Below are 23,977 nucleotides of genomic sequence, written 5' to 3' on the forward strand. Positions count from 1 at the left end.
ATCGACTTGTCATCATCGTCATCTTCACCACCACTGACATTAGAGATCTCAGAGTAGACAGCAAAGGCAGGGACCACCCTCCTTGGGCTGATCTGGGTACTGCCGTAAGACCACTGAGTGGAGGATGTTGCTACCTCCTCTTCCTCATCCGATGCAAAGAATTGCTGCGCATCGGTAAGATCTGGGAATGGATGGGAAAATAATTCCTCTGACTCGAGTAGAGGGGCTATGGTGGTGGTGGTGTCTTAGGGGGCGCGCACAGCAGAGAGTGGGGAGGGTGCAGATACAGAGGATTAGTAGGGTGCAGAAACAGAAGGCTAAGTGAGCCACTCGACCAACTCTGGTGCACCCTTTGAAGTTATCTCAGGCACCTTCTCCAACTTCCCACTTATACTCTGGCCTGTTGCACCTGCCCGATCCCTACTATCCCGGGGCAACAGTACAGTATATATGAATAGCACTCCTCAATCAGTATTTTGTGGAAGAAGGTGTATGGCATCCCTCAATCAGTATTTGGTGGATACAGGTATATGGCACCCCTCAAGCAGTATTTTGTGGAAGCAGGTGTATTGCAGCCCTCAATCAGTATTTGCTGAAAGAAGGTATATAGCAATAGCAACCCTCAATCAGTATTTTGTGAAAGAAGGTATATGGCACCCCTCAATCAGTATTTTGTGGAAGCAGGTGTTTTGCAGCCTTCAATCTGTATTTGGTGGAAGAAGGAATATAGCAATTGCACCCCTCAATCAGTATTTAGTGGAAGAAGGTATATGTCACCCCTCAATCAGTATTTAGCATAAACAGGTATATGGAACCCCTCAATCAGTATTTGGTGTAAAAAAAAGGTATATAGCAATAGCATCCCTCAATCAGTATTTTGTGTAAGAAGGTATATGGCACCCTCAATCAGTTTTTGTCAGAAAAAGGTATAATGCACCCACCAATCAGTATTTTGTGGAAGCAGGTGTATTGCAGCCCTCAATCCGTATTTGGTGGAAAAAGATATATAGCAATAGCACCCCTCTATCAGTATTTAGTGGAAGAAGGTATATGGCACCCCTCAATCACTATTTGGCGGAAACAGGTATACAGCACCCCTCAATCAGTATTTGGTGGAAACATGTATAGGGCACCCCTCAATCAGTATTTTGTGGAAGCAGATGTATCGGAGCCCTCAATCAGTATTTGGTTTAAGAAGGGATATAGCAATTGCACCCCTCAATCAGTATTTTGTGTGAGAAGGTATATGACACCCCTCAATCAGTATTTGGCGGAAACAGGTATATTGCACCCCTCAATTAGTATTTTGTGGAAGCAGGTATATTGCAGCCTTCAATCAGTATTTGGTGGAAGAAGGTATACAGCAATAGCACCCCTCAATCAGTATTTTGTGGAAGAAGTTATATGGCACCCCTCAATCAGTATTTGGCGGAAACAGGTATATGGCACTTCTCAATCAGTATTTTTCTGGAAGTAGGTGTATCATAACCCTGAATCAGTATTTAGTGGAAGAAGTTATATAGCAATAGCACCCCTCAACCAATATTTTGTGGAAGAAGGTATATGGCACCCCATAATCAGTATTTGGCAGAAACAGGTATATGGCACCCTTAAATCAGTATTTTGCGAAAGCAGGTTTATTGCAGCCCTTAATCAGTATTTGGTGATAGAAGGTATATAGCACCCCTCAATCAGTATTTGGCGGAAACAGGTATATTGCACCCCTCAATTAGTATTTTGTGGAAGAAGGTGTATTGCAGCCCTCAATCAGTATTTGGTGGAAGAAGATATATAGCAATATTACCCCTCAATCAGTATTTTGTGTGAAAAGGTATATGACACCCCTCAATCTGTATTTTTGGCGGAAACAGGTATATAGCACCTCTCAAACAGGATTTTGTGGAGGAAGGTATATCGCAGCCCTCAAGCATTTTTTATTTTTTTTGTGGGGCAACAGGTATATCACACCTGTTGCAATTAATTGCTCCAATAACCTTTGTCCCTCTATCTAGCTGTGGTCTTGCAGCAGAACCGCACACAACTGCTGCACAATACAATTACACTATAATATAATTTCTATATTAGAAAGTATATTATAAGTATTTCACACCCCTCTATATTATACCTATTGATAGCACACCTATAGCAGTGGCTCTATTAACTAGCGTTTGGTATCCCTAACTGTCCTTGCTCAAAAATGCAACCTCTCCCTAGACTGGCAAAACACTTAATGTAAAATGGCTGCCAGATCAGGTTCTGTTATAGGGTTTGGGATGTGTCCATGTGCTGAAACATCTCAATTGGCTGTCCTGTCCCACCAGATGGATGTGTCATGGGTCAAAGTTTGGTGCTATGCAAATAAATATGGTGCGTGCAAATATCAACATATGTTTGCATGTTCGGCGATTTGCGAAAGAGCAAACTTCATCGTGAAGCAACCCCAAGGCCATATAGAACCTGTTCTATTAAACACTTATACAAGTAGAACCCCGTGCCAGAGTGGAGATGGTGTCAGCACTGAGTTTGTGTTAACGTCACAGAACTATACACAGATGAAAAATAGAATTGCTGGTAACAAGAACCTGTTACATACAAACATCAACCAAGGTAACCAAAAAATCCAGGATATTCACTTTACAGGTAACAGTAATTTAAAATGTATTTTCACAAATGCCAGCAGTCTAGCTAGAAAATGGGGGAGCTGGAGGCTATGGTACCAGAACACATAGATGTAGTTGGTGTGTCTGAGACATGGTTGGATTGGCTATACTTGATGGACTTATGTCTTTTTTCAACCGTATCAACTATGTAACTATGTAACACCAAGTAAATGGCTGAAGTACAATGTAACTTCACCACTGAATGTCAATTATGACATGTATTTTTTCCTTTTTTTCCCTATAACTACACCCCAAAAATAGACTGTTAGAATTTGTATTATGGCAAGAAAAAAGCAGCTAAGTAAAGAAAAACGAGTGGCCATCATTACTTGAAATGAAGGTCAGTCAGTCCGAAAAATTGGGAAAACTTTGAAAATGTCCCCAAGTGCAGTCACAAAAACCATCAAGCACTACAAAGAAACTGCCTCACATGCGGACTGCCCCAGGAAAGGAAGACCAAGAGTCACCTTTGCTGCAGAGGATAAGTTCATCCGAGTCACTAGCCTCAGAAATCGCAGGTTAACAGCAGCTCAGATTAGAGACCAGGTCAATGCCACACAGAGTTCTAGCAGCAGACACATCTCTAGAACAACTGTTAAAAGGAGACTGTGTGAATCAGGCCTTCATGGTAGAATATCTGCTAGGAAACCACTGCTAAGGACAGGCAACAAGCAGAAGAGACTTGTTTGGGCTAAAAAACACAAGGAATGGACATTAGACCAGTGGAAATCTGTGCTTTGGTCTGATGAGTCCAAATTTGAGATCTTTGGTTCCAACCACCGTGTCTTTGTGCGACGCAGAAAAGGTGAACGGATGGACTCTACATGCCTGGTTCCCACCGTGAAGCATGAAGGAGGAGGTGTGATGGTGTGGGGGTGCTTTGCTGGTGACGCTGTTGGGGATTTATTCAAAATTGAAGGCATACTGAAGCAGCATGGCTTCCACAACATCTTGCAGCGGCATGCTATTCCATCCGGTTTGCGTTTAGTTGGACCATCATTTATTTTTCAACAGGACAATGACCCCAAACACACCTCCAGGCTGTGTAAGGGCTATTTGACCATGAAGGAGAGTGATGGGGTGCTGCGCCAGATGACCTGGCCTCCACAGTCACTGGACCTGAACCCAATCGAGATGGTTTGGGGTGAGCTGGACCGCAGAGTGAAGGCAAAAGGGCCAACAAGTGCTAAGCATCTCTGGGAACTCCTCCAAGACTGTTGGAAGACCATTTCAGGTGACTACCTCTTGAAGCTCATCAAGAGTATGCCAAGAGTGTGAAAAGCAGTAATCAAAGCAAAAGGTGGCTACTTTGAAGAACCTAGAATATGACATATTTTCAGTTGTTTCACACTTTTTTTGTTATGTATATAATTCCACATGTGTTAATTCATAGTTTTGATGCCTTCAGTGTGAATCTACAATTTTCATAGTCATGAAAATAAAGAAAACTCTTTGAATGAGAAGGTGTGTCCAAACTTTTGGTCTGTACTGTACGTATAAGGTATTTCCTTTTTCAACACCAATTAAATGGCTGTAGTACAATGTATCTTCACCGCTGAATGCCAATTATGACATATATTTTTCCTTTATTTTCCTATTTCTACACATCAAAAAAAGAAATATAATAATCACAATTCACCGCAGTACGACTAATTGGACGTACGTATATTTCCTTTTTCTACACCACGTAAATGGCTGTAGTGCAATGTAACTTCACCGCCGAACGGCATTTATGACATATATTTTTCCCTTTTTTTTCCTATTAATACACCCCCAAAAAAGAAAAAAACAATTCAAAATCAATGCAGAACGGATAATGAGACGTATGTATCTTTCCTATTAATACACTTCCATAAATGGCTGTAGTAGAATGTAACTTCACCGCTAAACGGCACTTACAACATATATATATTTTTTATTTCCTAGTAATACACCACCCCAAAAAAAGTAGAACAATGTAAAATCAACAAAGGACGGCTAATCGGACGCACATATCTATCTTATTAATACACCCCATAAATGGCTGTAGTACAATGTAACTTCACAGCTGAATGGCAATTATGACATATTTTTCCCTTTTTTTCCTATTAATACAACCCCCCCCCCCCCAAAAAAAAGGAAAACAATGTAAAATCAAAGCAGTGAGACAAATAGGACGAACATATCTTTCCTATTAATTCACCCCGTAAATGGCTGTATCACACAGAACTTGCACCCCAATCACAAGCAAGGTTTGCTGCAATAAGTGATGCATCATATAGTGCAAACAACCTAAAAGCAGCAGTAGAACACCAATTTGGATCCCCAATTAGCGTAGCAAGATGTAATTGGCTGCATGCATTGCATTGTTGGTGATCCCTTGTTCCCAGAGTTCTTTGCTCCATGTCCTACCACGTGCAGCAGTCATTTTAGGAAAAAATGCGATTCATTACCACGAAGCGTGAGGAAATTTGGATTTTGCACAAATCAAATTTTTCCTGAAATTCTGATTGAATTCCACTTTGTCAACTTGTATTCACTCATCTCTAGTGGTGATATGTGCTAGTTGATCTATATTGACTGGGAAGAACACTGGCGCTATTTGAAGTATGTATTTGACTGGATTTTGTTTAGTCTGTGTTACTGTGGTCTGTGTAGTTGTGGATGAATGTAGATATGTACTTCTTCTGTTTTTCCCTTGGTAAGTGTGATGACTCTGTACATTCTTCCTGCAAGTGTTCCCGTTTTTAAATGTTCATTGAAAATGGCAACTTATATGTGTACCCTTCTCTAAAAAAAAAATGGCTGGCAATTGTCGATTAGTGATGAGCAGCAGGGGCTATATTCAATTTTGCGATATATCACAAATATTTTGGCGAGTATTCACAAATTCAAGATTACTTTCTTGATTGCAAAAAATCAGCAATGTAATATTCGCATAATGTGTACAAAATACAGGTATGGGTCACTTTTGCTACATTTTCCAAACTGCTAGAAGTTTACTGAGACTGGAGAAAATGGTTGGCACAGCAGAACATTAAAAATGGCTTTATATGCAGTTAGAGTGCTCCAATATATTCACGATTGCGCTTATCGGCACTAATGCGAATATTTTGGCGCAATACGTGAAACCTTTGAAGGTCTGCATGTATATATGGACAGCAGAACCTATCACACTATATATATATAAGCTATTTAATTATCTATCTAATGTAGTGTGGAAGCACAGAGCACAGTAATGACACTGTTGTCTCTCTCAGAACATTAAAAAAAATGTAGAAAATGGCGGCTGGGGAGGTTCTTATATAGGAAGGGGTAGGCAACTTTCTTATTGGTTGCTAGAGATGTTGCTAAGCTCAGACAAAGACATTGCAGCCTTTTCATTGGCCCACAAGCAAGGAGGGAGGATACTAATGAAAATAAATCTTGAATATTCGAAAGCACTAATATATATTGCTATATTCTAAATATTAGCGAATTCTCGAAGTGCCAATATTTGCGATTAATATTCACAATTTGAATATTTGCGCCCAACACTATTTTCGATACCTACAGTATTCTGAAGGAGTACATTAACCATAATCTAATGCAGTTCTCTTCATATATTAGGGATAATATTGCTTTTATATTTATTTTACTGTGTTTTATTGCATTCATTTTTGTTTTCAGGTTTTTCATAATTATTAAAAACATTTACTGATAGACTTTTTTTATTTCAAAGAAAAACAAATGCCTTGGTTGACAAAATGATGGGCTTGATGGACTTTTGTCTTTTTCAACTGTATTAATCATGTAACATCTTTGCAGGACCCTAGGGGATTAGAACCTATTGTTCAGGCATCTATTGCAAAGAGGCAAGACATTGGCTGGTGAAGATTAGGATACACCCTATGATCAGAACGAGAGAAGTCTAGCCTGTAAGCAGCAGACCACAGCCTGCGTAAATGGATAGAGCTACTGTTGCCGCCAGTTCTGTGAGAAGATCTGGCAGACGTTTTTCTCTACCTCTTATATGATGTTCTTTGTTTTGGTTTCACTTTCTCATCTCCTTTCCTTCTGCCAGGTGTCACTTATTTTGACTAATCGTCTTCCTTTATAATCCCTCCCATACTGCCTCACTTTGCGGTTTATGCTACTTCCTGGATGAGGTGTTCACTGCTGGATGCTGTTTCTGCTGTTTGTACAGATAAGTCTTTTACTTTATTGTGTTTCCTTGCTGGCTTGATTGCACTATTATAGGGTTTTCAGGTGTCACACAGAATTAGGTACGCGGGCATGCAATTGTCTACCATACAGACCCTTGCATGTGCATAGCAGTCAGGGAGAGCTCTTAGACTTTTATAGGGCTCACCAATAAGCTCCTTAGTTTGGGATCAAGCCAGTCACTTGTTTATTTATATGTTCCAACTATCTGCTAACTTCATCCGTGACAGCTACTCTGGTGCCCAGGCCTTCCAGAAAGGAGGGGAAAGTGGGTCCACGCCTCTGGCTTTTGAAGAACCGGGGCTGGTGAGCATAGGAGCAGAGCCTAAATGCTTTGGCTGTAGCAAATGTGAAACAACACTTTTATCAGGTGTTTGCTTTTGGGAGTTAAAAAAAATAAAATAAAAAAAGCCTGCATAATTTTAAATAGCCAGTTAGATTTTTTTTATGGAATTCTACCAATGTTTTAGTATATTGTTTATAATGCATAAGACAGCTTTTATAATTGAGTTAACTTATCTGTTATAGGCTTGTTTTAAAGATTTTATACAGTGATGTCCTCTTTGCAACAGTCCCAGGTAAATGGAGTATCCCATACAAATTATTTATTACTTAGTGACCAGCTCATTTGGTTTCATCCTGGAAGCCAATGCAGTCTAAATGACAGAGCAATAATGGTCACTGAACTTTTGATCCAATTATTTGTTAATGAGTTGTTTGAGCAACAAATAAAGAGCTTATAAGGTTGGCTGATTATCTTTCTTTGATACGAACAGTTAACTTTTTTTACTTAAAGAGAACTACAGCATATCCTATTTTAATATGAACATGTTCTAATCTAATAACAAAACTAAGTAAACTAAACTTTATTAAAAATGGTAAAAACTTTTAAAAAAAATTTGTAATGGAAATATTCTTGAATAAATGAAGTCTATAGTAAGTACTCCATTGCAAAAAATGCACTTTAAAATGCCCCTACTTGGTTAAGGACTTTGTGAAGTTAATCCTGAGGTCATACGCCATAATAGTCACTATAGAGAGCCACAGTGAGACTAAGAGAGATATCAGCCACATTGGTTGTATTAACCCTTAAAATTGTAATTGTTGTTATTTTTTACAAGCTGTATTCTCAGTGGCATTTTAAAGAACTAGACCAGAATTTTCCCCAATTTTTATTTAATTGCACAAAGATATGTTTGCAAAAATATTCCAATAAGTATATTCCTCATAAGTAAAGTTGAGCGGACACCTGGATGTTCGGGATCGACGGGTTTGGCCAAACTTCACAAAAAAAGTTTGAGTTCGGGACCTGAACTTGACCGGAACTTGACCCCAAACCCCATTGAAGTCAATGGGAACCCGAAGTTTTGAGCAATAAAATGGCTGTAAAAATGTCATGGAAAGTAAATGTATCATTTTAAAGGAAAAATATGTTGATTCAAATTTTCACAGTGTCAACAAATCCCCCAAAAATTGGGACAAGTAGCAATAAGAGGCTGGAAAAAGTAAATTTGAGCATAACGAAGAGCTGGAAGACCAATTAACACTAATTAGGTCAATTGGCAACATGATTGGGTATAAAAAGAGCTTCTCAGAGTGGCAGTGTCTCTCAGAAGCCAAGATGGGTAGAGGATCACCAATTCCCACAATGTTGCGCAGAAAGAGAGTGGAGCAATATCAGAAAGGTGTTACCCAGCGAAAAATTGCAAAGATTTTGCATCTATCATCATTAACTGTGCATAACATTGTGTCATCTGGGCAGAGGGGGAAGCGTGATGACGTGAACACGTCACTTTTCACTCTCTCCTGCTGGCCTCCTCCCCTCCATGCCCCCTGCTCCGTCCGATCCAGAGCGCTGACTGAGCGCTGACCGCCTCAGCGTGCCGTCATGTTCCAGTGCCGTTAGTTGTCCTGGAGTGCCGGGGATCCTGCGATTTACCTACCGATCTGGCTGCTGGCTGCTGGCTCCCGTCGCTCCCTTCCGGCCCCTGGCTCCGGTTCCTGCCGCTGGTCTGCTCCTCTGTGCTCTGTGCTCCTGGGTCTCGATTCGTCCGGATCTTCCGTCTCCCTTCTCGGCTGCCCTCTCTCTTCTGTGGTGTGGCGTGTGCCCGGATTGGCACGCTCTGCTCAGCTGCTCACCAGCTTCCCGGTCCGTTTGCTGTTAGCTCCCTCTGCTGGTGATCGGTGGGATTTTTCCACTTTTTTTTTTTTTTCTCTCTTCATTTGAAAACCGTTTTTGCCTGCAGTTTCCTCCTTCCCGAAGTGGCCACTTGTCATCTGGATCTCTTGTCGTCCCGAGGATCCTTGCCTCCCTCGTTGGGTCACGTGAGAAACCAATTATCGTGACTTTACTGCATTGTAATTTGCTACTTGACTAACTTGATAATTCTTCACAGTCCCTTTAGGGAACCTCGGGATATAGATACAAAATACTTCCTTAGTCACTGAGACCAAAACAAATCCCTTTAGGGGTCCCTATTAACAGTTAAAATATAATTTTTATTGACAATAGTATGGACTCACAACATAAATTGAAGAAAGAACAAAAAATTTTTATTTTAAAACTCTCAGTTGTAATGAGGTATGAGGTACGGTTGGATAAACCAGGTTGCCTATTTGTTGCAACCTTTTGTTGCTATGTCTTTATTATGTAGCAAAATAATACCTATTTAGTCATATTTAGTCATAGCGTAGAGGCTGCTTATGTACAGCAGACAGGCCTTAAGATGTATTTGGAATTTGTTTTATCACTTATGCTGTGGGCTTGTTTGTATTATTTATTTATTATTTAAGATGCCCTGCAGGGAGCCTTTGTTTCAGGCCTCCCTGACATAGTTGTTGTTGAACTCTAAGTATTCCAGTACAAAACCTGTTTGCCTAGTTGGTGACAATGCTTCTACTAAGCGGATAGGCTACAATGTTGCCCCTATTTATGTCATAAGGGTCAATGTAGCCGTATTCCTGCATTCATTCGATTTTTTAGCGTTCCTCTCCCTGCTAAGCAGGATATCTACCACTAGAGGTTGCTTATCACATGTGTCGCTACCTTCCTAGACCTCGCTATGGTTCCCTAACAACTCGGTATCGCTACATTAAATGTCCTCTCAATACAGACTGCCTAAAACAGGATCGCATTCTCTACACCCCTCCCGACATGTTTCGCCGCTGTTGCGGCTTCGTCAGGGGATGCGGGGTATGTACGCGCGCGCTTCTTATGACCTCCCTTTATGCATTCCATATACCCGCCCCTCTAGGTACGTCAACCAATGGGATTAGTGCACGTGACTTCTGGCCCGATGTCAGTTTGGTGACGTCTATACCCAGCGTTAGGCCTTCACAGTCTCATGTTGATGACGTCTATTACAGGCGCGTCCTTCACAGTCTCAAATTAATGACGTCCGGTCTCGCCTCACTGACGTCAAGCGATGTTTACATAGTAACAGTCAGCATAATAAGAGTGAGGATTTGACACTTACCTCACTCAGCCATAACGATGTAAGTTTCTTCTATGCAGACAGGATCTAAAAAGTTCCACTGTGTATGCTGGTGAAGGTGCAGACGGTAATTGATTATTCTAGTTAGTGATTATAGATCGGATGATTATAACCCCCATGATCCATCTAATTATTTTGAGGTAAAGCAAAATATCAGTAATCGATTTTTATATGTTCATTATTTCACTACATACAGTCTCTCTTTTATGAGTATAATGTCATTCTCTCTTATTCTAATTACATTAATTTTGTTTAATGTTTTAAATAGTTATTGGTATTCCTTATCTGTTTACACTCATATAGATGGATTAGGTAGATATGACATCCAACCACTAATGGGAATAAAAATAGATATGGAATGGGCCAAAATATCCATTGGTGGGGGTGGGTTGATTATTCTGGAGATCTCAGGAGGGGGGGGTCATTATTTCTTTGTTTCTTCTTCTATTTCATTATTAATTTTTGTTTAGAAATCATTATTTTTATTACTTAAAGTGCTAATCGCATCAGATGAAGGCTGTATAAGAAAAGCCTTCATTCAGGCCTCCTGGACTCAGGGTCTGTAATCTTTGAATCCACCTGGCTTCTTCTTGTAAAAGTTTAATGTCCAGGTTTCCGCTCCTGGGTCCCAGGGTCTTTTTTGTCAGTCCCCAAAATTTGAGCACTTCAGTGTTTCCCCCATGGGCGTATATAATATGCCTATATAAGGACGTGTCCTTTCCTGTATTTATTGCACTCATGTGTCCGGATATTCTTCGCCTAAATTCCTGTGTGGTTTTGCCAACATACAGTTTAGGGCAATTACACGATGCAATATAGATGATTCCACTACTACGGCAATTAAAATGTTCTCTAATTGTATATTCACGTCCGTCTGAGGGGTTTCTGAATTTTTTTACTCTTGGTAAATACTTACAAAATGTACAATTCCCACATGGGAAGGAGCCAACAATATTGGATTTTAACCAGGTTTTATTTGTTATTTCATTTGCAGGTAGGAAGCTATGAACCAATTTATCCTTTAGATTTGGTCCCCTTCTGTACGTAATACTGGGATATGATGATAACACTGGTCTTAATTCATCATCGCTGGTAAGTATCCTCCAGTGTTTTTTCAAAATTTTCATTATTTGTTGATTATTGCAGTCATATGTACCAATACATCTTATCTTCTTCTCCTCATTTTCCTTCTTATGAACCTGGACAAGAAGGTCTTCCCTCTTGATATTCTTTACACGATTAAAGGCCCTTTTCAGGCATTTCCCAGGATAGCCCCTACTTCTAAATCGGTTATAGAGTTCATTGGCCTCCTTATTGAAGGATTCCTCAGTTGTGCAGTTTCTTTTAGCTCTTAAATATTGCCCTACCGGTATTCCTCTCTTTAAGGCTGGTGGATGCCAACTCGTCCAATGGAGGAGGCTATTAGTCGAAGTAGGTTTTCTAAAAATATCAGTCAGGATTTGGCCTTCCAGGTTTTTTTGGATTTTTAAGTCCAGGAAACATATTTGACTCGGATGTATCTCAAAGGTAAAATGCATACCTATTTTATTATGGTTCAAGATCCCAACAAAAGTGTGAAATAATTCTTCTTCTCCCTCCCAGAATAACAGAACATCATCGATGAATCTCCCCCAAAATAAAATGTGATCAGTGAATTTTTCCATTTTGTCTGTGAATACTATAGTGTCCTCCCACCATCCCAAAAACAAATTAGCGAAAGTCGGTGCACACGGTGTCCCCATAGCGGTACCCTTCATCTGCTGATAAAAGGTACCACTACAGAGAAAATAATTGTGACTTAGAATGAATTTAAGCAGGTCCAATATAAATTCATTGTGTTCAAGAAAATTAATACTTTTTGTGTCTAGGAAGTATTTTATAGCCTCTAGGCCCAAAGTGTGGTCAATATTACTGTAGAGAGCTTCTACATCCAAGCTTGCCAAGTATGTGGACGAAGATAGAGAGATACCCCTAATTTTTGCTAGGACATCAGTCGTATCTTTTATGTATGACGGTAAAGATGATACAAATGGTCTCAATATTTCGTCCACATACTCGCTAGCCGGTTGGCTAAGAGAGTCATTGCCGGACACTATAGGGCGCCCTGGTATTGGATTTTTTCCTTTGTGCACCTTGGGTAGTGCATAAAAGGTCGGAATTGTGGGATTTTTGTTATAAAGAAAGTCAAATTCATCTTTTGATATGAGACCATTATCTTTAGCTGATTTCAAAATCTCTTTAAGGTCTTCCAAATATTTCCTAGTAGGATTTTCATGTAGGACTTGATAAGTGTCCTTATCTCCTAACAACCTATCTACCATTTCTTCATATTCCTTTCTATTCTGGATTACTATATTTCCTCCCTTATCACTAGGTTTAATAACTAGATCTTTATTAGTTCTCAGTTCGTTCAATGCAATGATTTCCTCCTCTGATAAATTATCAGGATTTGCATCTTTGTTTATTTTTAACCTATTTATATCCTGTGATACTAGATGTACAAAAGTATCAATTTTTTGGAATTGCGAGAAGGGAGGTGTCCATTTTGATCTTGGTTTCAGGTCTGTTAATGGAAGAGTGATATCAACATTATAACCCTCACTTTCCAGATGTAAACTCTCCAATATTTCTAAGGCTTGTTGTTCCTTTTGAATGAGTTTTCCAGTTGCATTATTTATATTAGAAAACTGCTTGTGCAGTGCCATTTTTCGTGCAAAAAGGTTTATATCTTTAATCCAATTGAATTTATTAAATTCAGGTACTGGTGTGAATGTCAGACCTTTTTTAAGTAAAGTGACTTGTGCTACTGTCAGAGACTGTGTAGAGAGATTCACGATTTGAGTGGAGTTATCATTTTCCTTCCAAATTACTTGTTGCTGAATCCCCACTTTTCCCTGTCCCTCGGTTGGGCACTGCTGTGTCCTAAAAAAAGGGGGGCTATCGGTGGAGCAGCAAAAATATTGGATTGTGTTGTCGCAATTTGGCTCTGATTTTGCTGTATTCCAGGATTTATACCACTTGTAGTCATTTGTCCAGATATTGTGGATGCTGTATCCTGCGGGATCAAGGTGTCCAAAGATGTTTTGGGCCTTACTGAAGTTCCCATAGTCATCTTGTTCTGACTTCCCATGTTCATATTTGAGAAGGCAAAGCCACCCAAAAAGGATGATGCTCCATTTGATTGTAGTTGCGGACATTCTGATGTTTTTTCTTTGGGATTACCAGTTTTTTTCTGATCTCTAAACCTATTGTATCTCACCTTTCTTTTTGTACCGCCCCTGTTTCTTGGGTCCAGGTTATTTACACTTTCGGTACCAGATGTATCAGATTCAGAGAAATCTGTGTATCTCGTATTTCTCAACTGGTAATTCTGTTTAATTTTCCAATTATATATGCGATTATTATCGAAATCCAACTTATCACGGATATATTTTCTATGTTTTCTTTCTTTTATTTCCTCTTTTAGGATTTCAAGGCTCTTCTGTAGTCTGGATTCCTGATTTTTAAAGTCTGGATGTTGTTCAAAGGTAAGTATCTCTCTCACTTCCTGATTGAGTTGTTCCACTGTCCGTTCAAAACTACGCTTCTCATATTCAACCATATATCTCATGAGTCTCAAAGAGCTCTCAGTCTGTATCTCATCCCAACCCTTGACATATTCCAAATCTTCGGTATGGATGTTTGGTCTCAGGGTGTTTCTCAGACCCCTATATACAATTTTTTGGGATAGATATGTTTCAAGACTAGCTATTTCCCACCAGGATCGGTAATACTGTTTGTATGTTTTACTGAGGTTTTTGAAACCCGTCGAAATGTCCGTACTATTTAGGGGAATCGCCTGCTGCGAAAAAACCTGATTAGCTTCCAGATTAAATGTATCTTTACTTATGCCCTGTGCCAGAAAGCCTGCCATAGCACATATAATATATATGTGGAATATAATTTTCCACGTAGGGCTCACACATTGGGGGGTAACCCCTCTCGTCTAAATAATTCTTCACAGTCCCTTTAGGGAACCTCGGGATATAGATACAAAATACTTCCTTAGTCACTGAGACCAAAACAAATCCCTTTAGGGGTCCCTATTAACAGTTAAAATATAATTTTTATTGACAATAGTATGGACTCACAACATAAATTGAAGAAAGAACAAAAAATTTTTATTTTAAAACTCTCAGTTGTAATGAGGTATGAGGTACGGTTGGATAAACCAGGTTGCCTATTTGTTGCAACCTTTTGTTGCTATGTCTTTATTATGTAGCAAAATAATACCTATTTAGTCATATTTAGTCATAGCGTAGAGGCTGCTTATGTACAGCAGACAGGCCTTAAGATGTATTTGGAATTTGTTTTATCACTTATGCTGTGGGCTTGTTTGTATTATTTATTTATTATTTAAGATGCCCTGCAGGGAGCCTTTGTTTCAGGCCTCCCTGACATAGTTGTTGTTGAACTCTAAGTATTCCAGTACAAAACCTGTTTGCCTAGTTGGTGACAATGCTTCTACTAAGCGGATAGGCTACAATGTTGCCCCTATTTATGTCATAAGGGTCAATGTAGCCGTATTCCTGCATTCATTCGATTTTTTAGCGTTCCTCTCCCTGCTAAGCAGGATATCTACCACTAGAGGTTGCTTATCACATGTGTCGCTACCTTCCTAGACCTCGCTATGGTTCCCTAACAACTCGGTATCGCTACATTAAATGTCCTCTCAATACAGACTGCCTAAAACAGGATCGCATTCTCTACACCCCTCCCGACATGTTTCGCCGCTGTTGCGGCTTCGTCAGGGGATGCGGGGTATGTACGCGCGCGCTTCTTATGACCTCCCTTTATGCATTCCATATACCCGCCCCTCTAGGTACGTCAACCAATGGGATTAGTGCACGTGACTTCTGGCCCGATGTCAGTTTGGTGACGTCTATACCCAGCGTTAGGCCTTCACAGTCTCATGTTGATGACGTCTATTACAGGCGCGTCCTTCACAGTCTCAAATTAATGACGTCCGGTCTCGCCTCACTGACGTCAAGCGATGTTTACATAGTAACAGTCAGCATAATAAGAGTGAGGATTTGACACTTACCTCACTCAGCCATAACGATGTAAGTTTCTTCTATGCAGACAGGATCTAAAAAGTTCCACTGTGTATGCTGGTGAAGGTGCAGACGGTAATTGATTATTCTAGTTAGTGATTATAGATCGGATGATTATAACCCCCATGATCCATCTAATTATTTTGAGGTAAAGCAAAATATCAGTAATCGATTTTTATATGTTCATTATTTCACTACATACAGTCTCTCTTTTATGAGTATAATGTCATTCTCTCTTATTCTAATTACATTAATTTTGTTTAATGTTTTAAATAGTTATTGGTATTCCTTATCTGTTTACACTCATATAGATGGATTAGGTAGATATGACATCCAACCACTAATGGGAATAAAAATAGATATGGAATGGGCCAAAATATCCATTGGTGGGGGTGGGTTGATTATTCTGGAGATCTCAGGAGGGGGGGGTCATTATTTCTTTGTTTCTTCTTCTATTTCATTATTAATTTTTGTTTAGAAATCATTATTTTTATTACTTAAAGTGCTAATCGCATCAGATGAAGGCTGTATAAGAAAAGCCTTCATTCAGGCCTCCTGGACTCAGGGTCTGTAATCTTTGAATCCACCTGGCTTCTTCTTGTAAAAGTTTAATGTCCAGGTTTCCGCTCCTGGGTCCCAGGGTCTTTTTTGTCAGTCCCCAAAATTTGAGCACTTCAGTGTTTCCCCCATGGGCGTATATAATATGCCTATATAAGGACGTGTCCTTTCCTGTATTTATTGCACTCATGTGTCCGGATATTCTTCGCCTAAATTCCTGTGTGGTTTTGCCAACATACAGTTTAGGGCAATTACACGATGCAATATAGATGATTCCACTACTACGGCAATTAAAATGTTCTCTAATTGTATATTCACGTCCGTCTGAGGGGTTTCTGAATTTTTTTACTCTTGGTAAATACTTACAAAATGTACAATTCCCACATGGGAAGGAGCCAACAATATTGGATTTTAACCAGGTTTTATTTGTTATTTCATTTGCAGGTAGGAAGCTATGAACCAATTTATCCTTTAGATTTGGTCCCCTTCTGTACGTAATACTGGGATATGATGATAACACTGGTCTTAATTCATCATCGCTGGTAAGTATCCTCCAGTGTTTTTTCAAAATTTTCATTATTTGTTGATTATTGCAGTCATATGTACCAATACATCTTATCTTCTTCTCCTCATTTTCCTTCTTATGAACCTGGACAAGAAGGTCTTCCCTCTTGATATTCTTTACACGATTAAAGGCCCTTTTCAGGCATTTCCCAGGATAGCCCCTACTTCTAAATCGGTTATAGAGTTCATTGGCCTCCTTATTGAAGGATTCCTCAGTTGTGCAGTTTCTTTTAGCTCTTAAATATTGCCCTACCGGTATTCCTCTCTTTAAGGCTGGTGGATGCCAACTCGTCCAATGGAGGAGGCTATTAGTCGAAGTAGGTTTTCTAAAAATATCAGTCAGGATTTGGCCTTCCAGGTTTTTTTGGATTTTTAAGTCCAGGAAACATATATAGTGATCTATAATCACTAACTAGAATAATCAATTACCGTCTGCACCTTCACCAGCATACACAGTGGAACTTTTTAGATCCTGTCTGCATAGAAGAAACTTACATCGTTATGGCTGAGTGAGGTAAGTGTCAAATCCTCACTCTTATTATGCTGACTGTTACTATGTAAACATCGCTTGACGTCAGTGAGGCGAGACCGGACGTCATTAATTTGAGACTGTGAAGGACGCGCCTGTAATAGACGTCATCAACATGAGACTGTGAAGGCCTAACGCTGGGTATAGACGTCACCAAACTGACATCGGGCCAGAAGTCACGTGCACTAATCCCATTGGTTGACGTACCTAGAGGGGCGGGTATATGGAATGCATAAAGGGAGGTCATAAGAAGCGCGCGCGTACATACCCCGCATCCCCTGACGAAGCCGCAACAGCGGCGAAACATGTCGGGAGGGGTGTAGAGAATGCGATCCTGTTTTAGGCAGTCTGTATTGAGAGGACATTTAATGTAGCGATACCGAGTTGTTAGGGAACCATAGCGAGGTCTAGGAAGGTAGCGACACATGTGATAAGCAACCTCTAGTGGTAGATATCCTGCTTAGCAGGGAGAGGAACGCTAAAAAATCGAATGAATGCAGGAATACGGCTACATTGACCCTTATGACATAAATAGGGGCAACATTGTAGCCTATCCGCTTAGTAGAAGCATTGTCACCAACTAGGCAAACAGGTTTTGTACTGGAATACTTAGAGTTCAACAACAACTATGTCAGGGAGGCCTGAAACAAAGGCTCCCTGCAGGGCATCTTAAATAATAAATAAATAATACAAACAAGCCCACAGCATAAGTGATAAAACAAATTCCAAATACATCTTAAGGCCTGTCTGCTGTACATAAGCAGCCTCTACGCTATGACTAAATATGACTAAATAGGTATTATTTTGCTACATAATAAAGACATAGCAACAAAAGGTTGCAACAAATAGGCAACCTGGTTTATCCAACCGTACCTCATACCTCATTACAACTGAGAGTTTTAAAATAAAAATTTTTTGTTCTTTCTTCAATTTATGTTGTGAGTCCATACTATTGTCAATAAAAATTATATTTTAACTGTTAATAGGGACCCCTAAAGGGATTTGTTTTGGTCTCAGTGACTAAGGAAGTATTTTGTTGACTAACTTGACTAACTTGATTAAGTTGTCCGGCTGCACAGAGCCGGAATTTGGTGCTCCCCCTCCCTGTGTGGTGGTGGGGAGGGAAGGATAAAGGGGTGAATAGAGGGATAAGAGAGGAAAGGAAAGGGCTAATAAAGAGAAGTAAAAAGGGAGGAATAGGAGCAGAGGGGAAAGAAGTAAAGGGGATATAAAGAAGAGTGCAAACTAAAGCAAAGAAAAAAGAAGGAAAAAAAAAAAAAAAAAAAAAAAAGAGAAATAAGAGGTAAAAAGGAGAGACGGGAGGAAAAAAAAAAAAAAAAAAGAATGACCCCAAAACGACGGTCGATTGACTCCACTGTAACAAAGTTGGGCTCTAAGACCCAAGAGAATAAAATTGATAAGTTCTTGAAGTCGCCCTTCCTAAATGAAAATAACTCAGCCAAAACAAAGTCCTCTACTAATCTGAAAAAATCCGCTAAAACTCCCCAAACCGATGAATTTTTTGAGGACGGCTTAGTGGAGGTAGATCAGGAAGCAGGGGGGGAAGATCTATCTGCACAGATGCGAACTGAACATGACCCTTTCGTTCTGGATAAAATTCTCTCGGCCGTAGAGCACAATGGCACTCTAGTGCAGGAGATGTCTATCCAACTAGGGTCGGTACAGAGCGATATTTCTGCAATAAGAGAGAACCTGGTAAAGATCGGCGAGCGAGTCCTTAATGTGGAAAAAATAGTGGACTCTTTGCAAACCGATATTAACATGCTAAAATCTAAAACTTTGTCTCTTGCCTCAGAAAATCAAGCACTACAAAATAAGCTAGAGGACTTCGAAAACAGGTCAAGGCGAAACAACGTCCGCATAATTGGTTTCCCAGAGGGAGTGGAAGGCCGACACTTAGAGGAACAACTTAAAGATGTGGTCTTGCACAACTTAGGCAGTGACTATTTTTCTTCCATGTTTCAGATAGAAAGAGCCCATTGTATCCCAGGAGGGAAACCTATTCCAGGGAGGCCGTCGCGAGCAATCTTAATGAAATTATTATCATCCATGGATAGAGATATGATACTGAAAAGAGCAAGAGAATGTACTCCTGTTGAGTACCAGGGCACTAGGTTGCTCTTTTTTCCTGACTTTGCTCGGCAGACTCAGGAAAAAAGAAGAAACTTCATAGAGATAAAGAAACGCCTGGCATCAAAGGGGATTAAATATTCCTTACAGTATCCAGCGAAACTAAGAGTGATCCATAATGGGACTTCTCTTTTTTTTGAAACACCACAGCAAGCGCTGGACTGGATGGAGCAAGGGGATATTTGAAATCGTGCACTATTATGATTGAAATGTTGGGGGGGGGGTGGAGCGGGGGAGGGGGAGATTGGCTTGAGGTTAGAGGTTCGCTGATCGGGCGGATCAATAGAGAGGGGGGATGGGGGGAAAAGGGGAGGGAGGAAAGGGAACCCACCTTGCAGGTAGGGGTGTTTTTTTTTTTTTGTTTTTTTTCCCTTTGTTTGTCCCGTGTCTGTTTCCGTAGCAGTGAAGGATGGCCACTAGATTTGTAACTTGGAATGTTAGAGGGCTCGGGGAAAGAGTCAAAAGGCAAGCTATTATGGATGCATTAAAAAGATACCTTCCAGCAATTATCTGCATAGTAGAAACTCACCTTACTAAAGAAACTGTGTCCCGTTTGACAACGGGATGGTATTCTCAATCTTACCATTCCACCTTTAGCAGTTCCTCTAGGGGCGTTTCAGTTCTGATTCATAATTCTGTAGATTTTATTCTTATAGAATCATACATAGATGATCAGGGCAGATTCATCTTTCTGAATGGTAAGCTGCATGGGCATAGTTATATTCTTGCCTTTTTCTATATACCTCTGCCTTTTTCAATGTACCCATTGACTCAGTTGATGCTTTTCTCTGAAAGGAGGCCAGAATGCCGGTTAGTCCTGATGGGGGACTTCAATGCGGTTATGGACCCCAACAGAGATAGATTCACATCAGACGTAGATCGAGGGAGGAATTTATGTAATTCACCGCTGCCACAGTTTTGCTCGGAGGTTGGAGTGGTGGATATATGGGAACATCTTGGCGGAGGAAAGAGAGTATACTCTTGTGTTAGCCGGGGTGGTAGAGCAATGTCTAGGATTGATTTAGCATTTACTAATGAGAGCAACTTGCGTAATATCCGGAAGATACGATATGGGGTAAGAACAGTTTCGGACCACTCGCCCATACTGGTTGAGGTTTGCATTGGGGAGAACAAGGATAACAGGGGGCTAGGATTTAAGCTAAATCCATACTGGCTTACTATTATGGATAACCCTGAGCCTATTAAACTATTGATATCCTCCTTTTGGGAGGTGAACTTCCCCTCTGCTGACATCAATATAGTATGGGACGCCCTGAAAGCATATCTGAGGGGGGTGTTTATAAGTGAGATTGCTGCAGCAAAGAGAACATTTAAGAAAAAAGAGGAGGAACTGGTCAAAGCTGCTGCAGACACAACTGCACGATTTACCAGCCAACCTTCCGAGTATAACAGGGAAGAGATGCAGAAGGCCAGTTGTTTTTTGGAAAAATATATAATAGAGAAAGCAAACCATAGAGCATTCTTTAAGGGCTTAAAATATTTTTCGGAGTCCGGACACCCTGGTAAGCTTTTAGCCAGGATAACTACACAACAAGATAAGAAAAATCAATCTATTGTCTCGATTCGCAACACAGAGGGGGAAATTATAACAGACCCAGAAGGAATTAGGGATGCTTTTTTAAAATATTTCTCTCATATATATAGCTCCTCTCTTGGCTTGTCATCCGATCTGGCGGCACAGTTCTTGGAGAGGATTCCACTTTCTACTTTAAGTGAAGCCCAAATAGAGTATCTGGAAGAGGAGTTGTCTCTCTCGGAGCTCCAGGAGGCCCTGGGGTCCATCTCGGGGAACTCGTCGCCAGGGATGGATGGCCTTCCATACGAGGTTTATCGTAAATACAGTGATGTGATTCTTCCCCAGTTACTAGAGTTTTTTTCCCAAGCAACACAGGGAGGGGGTCTACCTTGTTCTATGATGGAAGCTCTTATTGTTCTAATTCCCAAAAAGGATAAAGACCCGATAGAAATGAGTTCCTATAGACCAATTTCTTTACTAAATACTGACGCTAAGCTACTATCAAAAGTTTTGGCTAGGAGGCTTTCGCGGGTTATATCCACCATTATCCACCCAGATCAAAATGGCTTTATGCCAAAGAGAGGCACCCATCATAATTTGCATAGGTTATTTATGAATATTCAGTCCCCGGGGTGCGGCTCCCGCTCCATCCTGTCGTTGGATGCTACTAAAGCCTTCGACAGGGTGGAGTGGATTTTTCTCTGGGAGGTGATGAAAAAAATGGGTTTTGGTCCGAGATTTATGTCGATGGTGCAGTTATTATATGGCTCTCCAGTTGCCAGGATTAGGATTAATGATACGATCACTGAGAGTTTTTCCCTAGGAAGAGGCACTCGTCAAGGATGCCCTCTTTCCCCCCTCTTGTTTAATATTTATATTGAACCCTTAGCAGTTAGTATTAGGCAAGACTCGCAGGTGTCTGGCTTCGGTGTAATGGGGAAGCATGATCGTGTATCCCTCTATGCACACGATATCTTGGTTTTTGTCCATCAAACAGAAACCACTCTTCCTCGAATAATGGATTTGGTGGGCTCTTTTTCTGCTCCGTCTGGTTTGCAGATTAACTGGGAGAAGACTGTTCTCCTCCCTATAGATGAGTTGCGAGGCGACTGGGACAATCAGCTAACAATTTCTGATTTAATAAAATACCTGGGGATTTCAGTTTCTGCCAAACCTCAAGAATACCTACAACTCAATTTGATTCCCCTGTTGAAAAAGCTGAGGACCAAAATTAAGATATGGCAAAAAATCTTGCCCGCAAGAGCGGATAGAATCTCTCTAATAAAAATGGTAGTGTTGCCCCAGGTTCTTTATGTCCTTCGCAACTCGCCTGTATGGATCACGGACAAGTATTTTAGATTGATAGAGCGGATGCTTAATGATCTATTATGGGGGAGGAAGCGCGTGAGACTGAAGGCACTCTATTTTTCCATGCCCTATAATCAGGGAGGTCTTAACCTCCCTTATTTTAAGGGCTATTTTGTGGCCTCTCAACTTTGCTTTTTTAATGATTGGGAAAGTAGCCATTTCTGCAACAGCGTGGTGAAAGACTCAGGTTTTTCGGATTTTTTTACTGTACTGGAGTCCGATTACTTATCAAATCCACAGATTGGGTATAGACTCTTTGCAGAATGGCTATAAAGACGTGGCTGGTTATAAGGAGCTGGTGTGGAGTCAAGGCATCACTTATTTGTACTCCATTATGGCATAACTCAAAGCTCTTGGAGTTAGGGGATTTGGGTTGCTGCCAGTATTGGAGGACTAAGAATGTTCAGTACTTATACCAGGTGGTTAGCGGCGGACAAATCCTTTCCCCAACGGAGCTAAGGCAAAGAACAAACCTGGGTGAGGTGGCTTGGTATGCATACTTTCAATTGAGGTCAGCACTTTCTAGTACTTTGAATAGTCACCTTCTTTCTATAGATACTCCCCAATTTTTACATGACTTACTCTGTAAAAAAGCTGTCACGAGAATTAAAATATCACATTGTTATAGACACTTAATGAAAGGATTTTTTGTGGGTGTTTTTTCTCCAGGACAAAGATCCTGGTCTTCTGTACTTCGAGAGATGGGTCCCCCAAATTGGGAGAATATAGGGGAAAGCTTAAAATTTGTTTCACACAACTTTAATCACACTGTTGTACAATTTAATATTTTGCACAAAATATATGTGACACCTTTGTGGTTATATAGGAGAGGACTTAGAGTCTCCTCTGACTGCCCACGCTGTGGCGATTCCGAGGCAGATCATTTACATCTGTTTTGGGACTGCCCAATGGTGAGCAGCTATTGGAGATCGGTCCAAATGGGAATGATCCTATTCGTCCGGTCTTTTCTATATGAATCATAAATAGTAAAGGAGGTGAAGTTGCATTTGGGAACTGGAGTATCTCTAGGAATGCTGGGGGATGGCAGGACCTTCCGGCATTAAACAATGGTTAAAACTTTTTAAACGAACCAAAATTTTTATATGAACCATGACACCGTGCCGGTTATGGGTGGGGACCCGGGGCCCGGGATATTGGGCAGCCCGGCGAATGGGTGTCCCCTAGGACGCGGCTCTCTCTGACAGACATGTGGCTCGACTGCAGGCAGTGATATGACACATGTTGTATGGGTACCAAGAGGTGTTCTCTTAGCGGGACAGAGCCGGTTTTAGGTAGTGCTCATGTTTATATCTTCGCTAAATGCCGGTGATCACCGAGTGATACTCGAGTTGAGTCCCTTTATATGCGAGACACTAGTGTGGACATATGTGAGCTACGGTTAAGTCGGGCATTAAACTCTTAATTTAACTACATGGGGATGAGGCAGCAAAATATGCAAGAGGTTCCTTCTCTACTGCGATGGAAGACTGCTGGACCCCCAAATTTGTTTTATGAAATGCTTGCGATCAAAGATCGCAGTAGGCCCGCTACGTACGGTCAATGTGAGCACTGGATGAATGGCTACATGATTGTCAATCCTGTCAATTTCCTGCCTATGATCGGGGGAGAGAGCGCGGGGCGCGCGCTCGCTCCCTGGTTGCCGCCCGGGCTGAGGGCCCCTGACCTTTTTCCCCTGTATAGACAATAATATGTCAAGTGGGATGCTCTGTGTGTTTGTTTTGCCTTATTAGGCTGTGGATGACGGACGTATCCCGCCTTTCCCCCAGCAAGTGAGATCTCCATTTGTACTTTTTTTTGTCTCCATAAGTATGAATACTTGC

This window comes from Bufo gargarizans, chromosome 5 (genome assembly GCF_014858855.1).
Source record: "Bufo gargarizans isolate SCDJY-AF-19 chromosome 5, ASM1485885v1, whole genome shotgun sequence".
NCBI classification, from domain to species: Eukaryota; Metazoa; Chordata; class Amphibia; order Anura; family Bufonidae; genus Bufo; species Bufo gargarizans.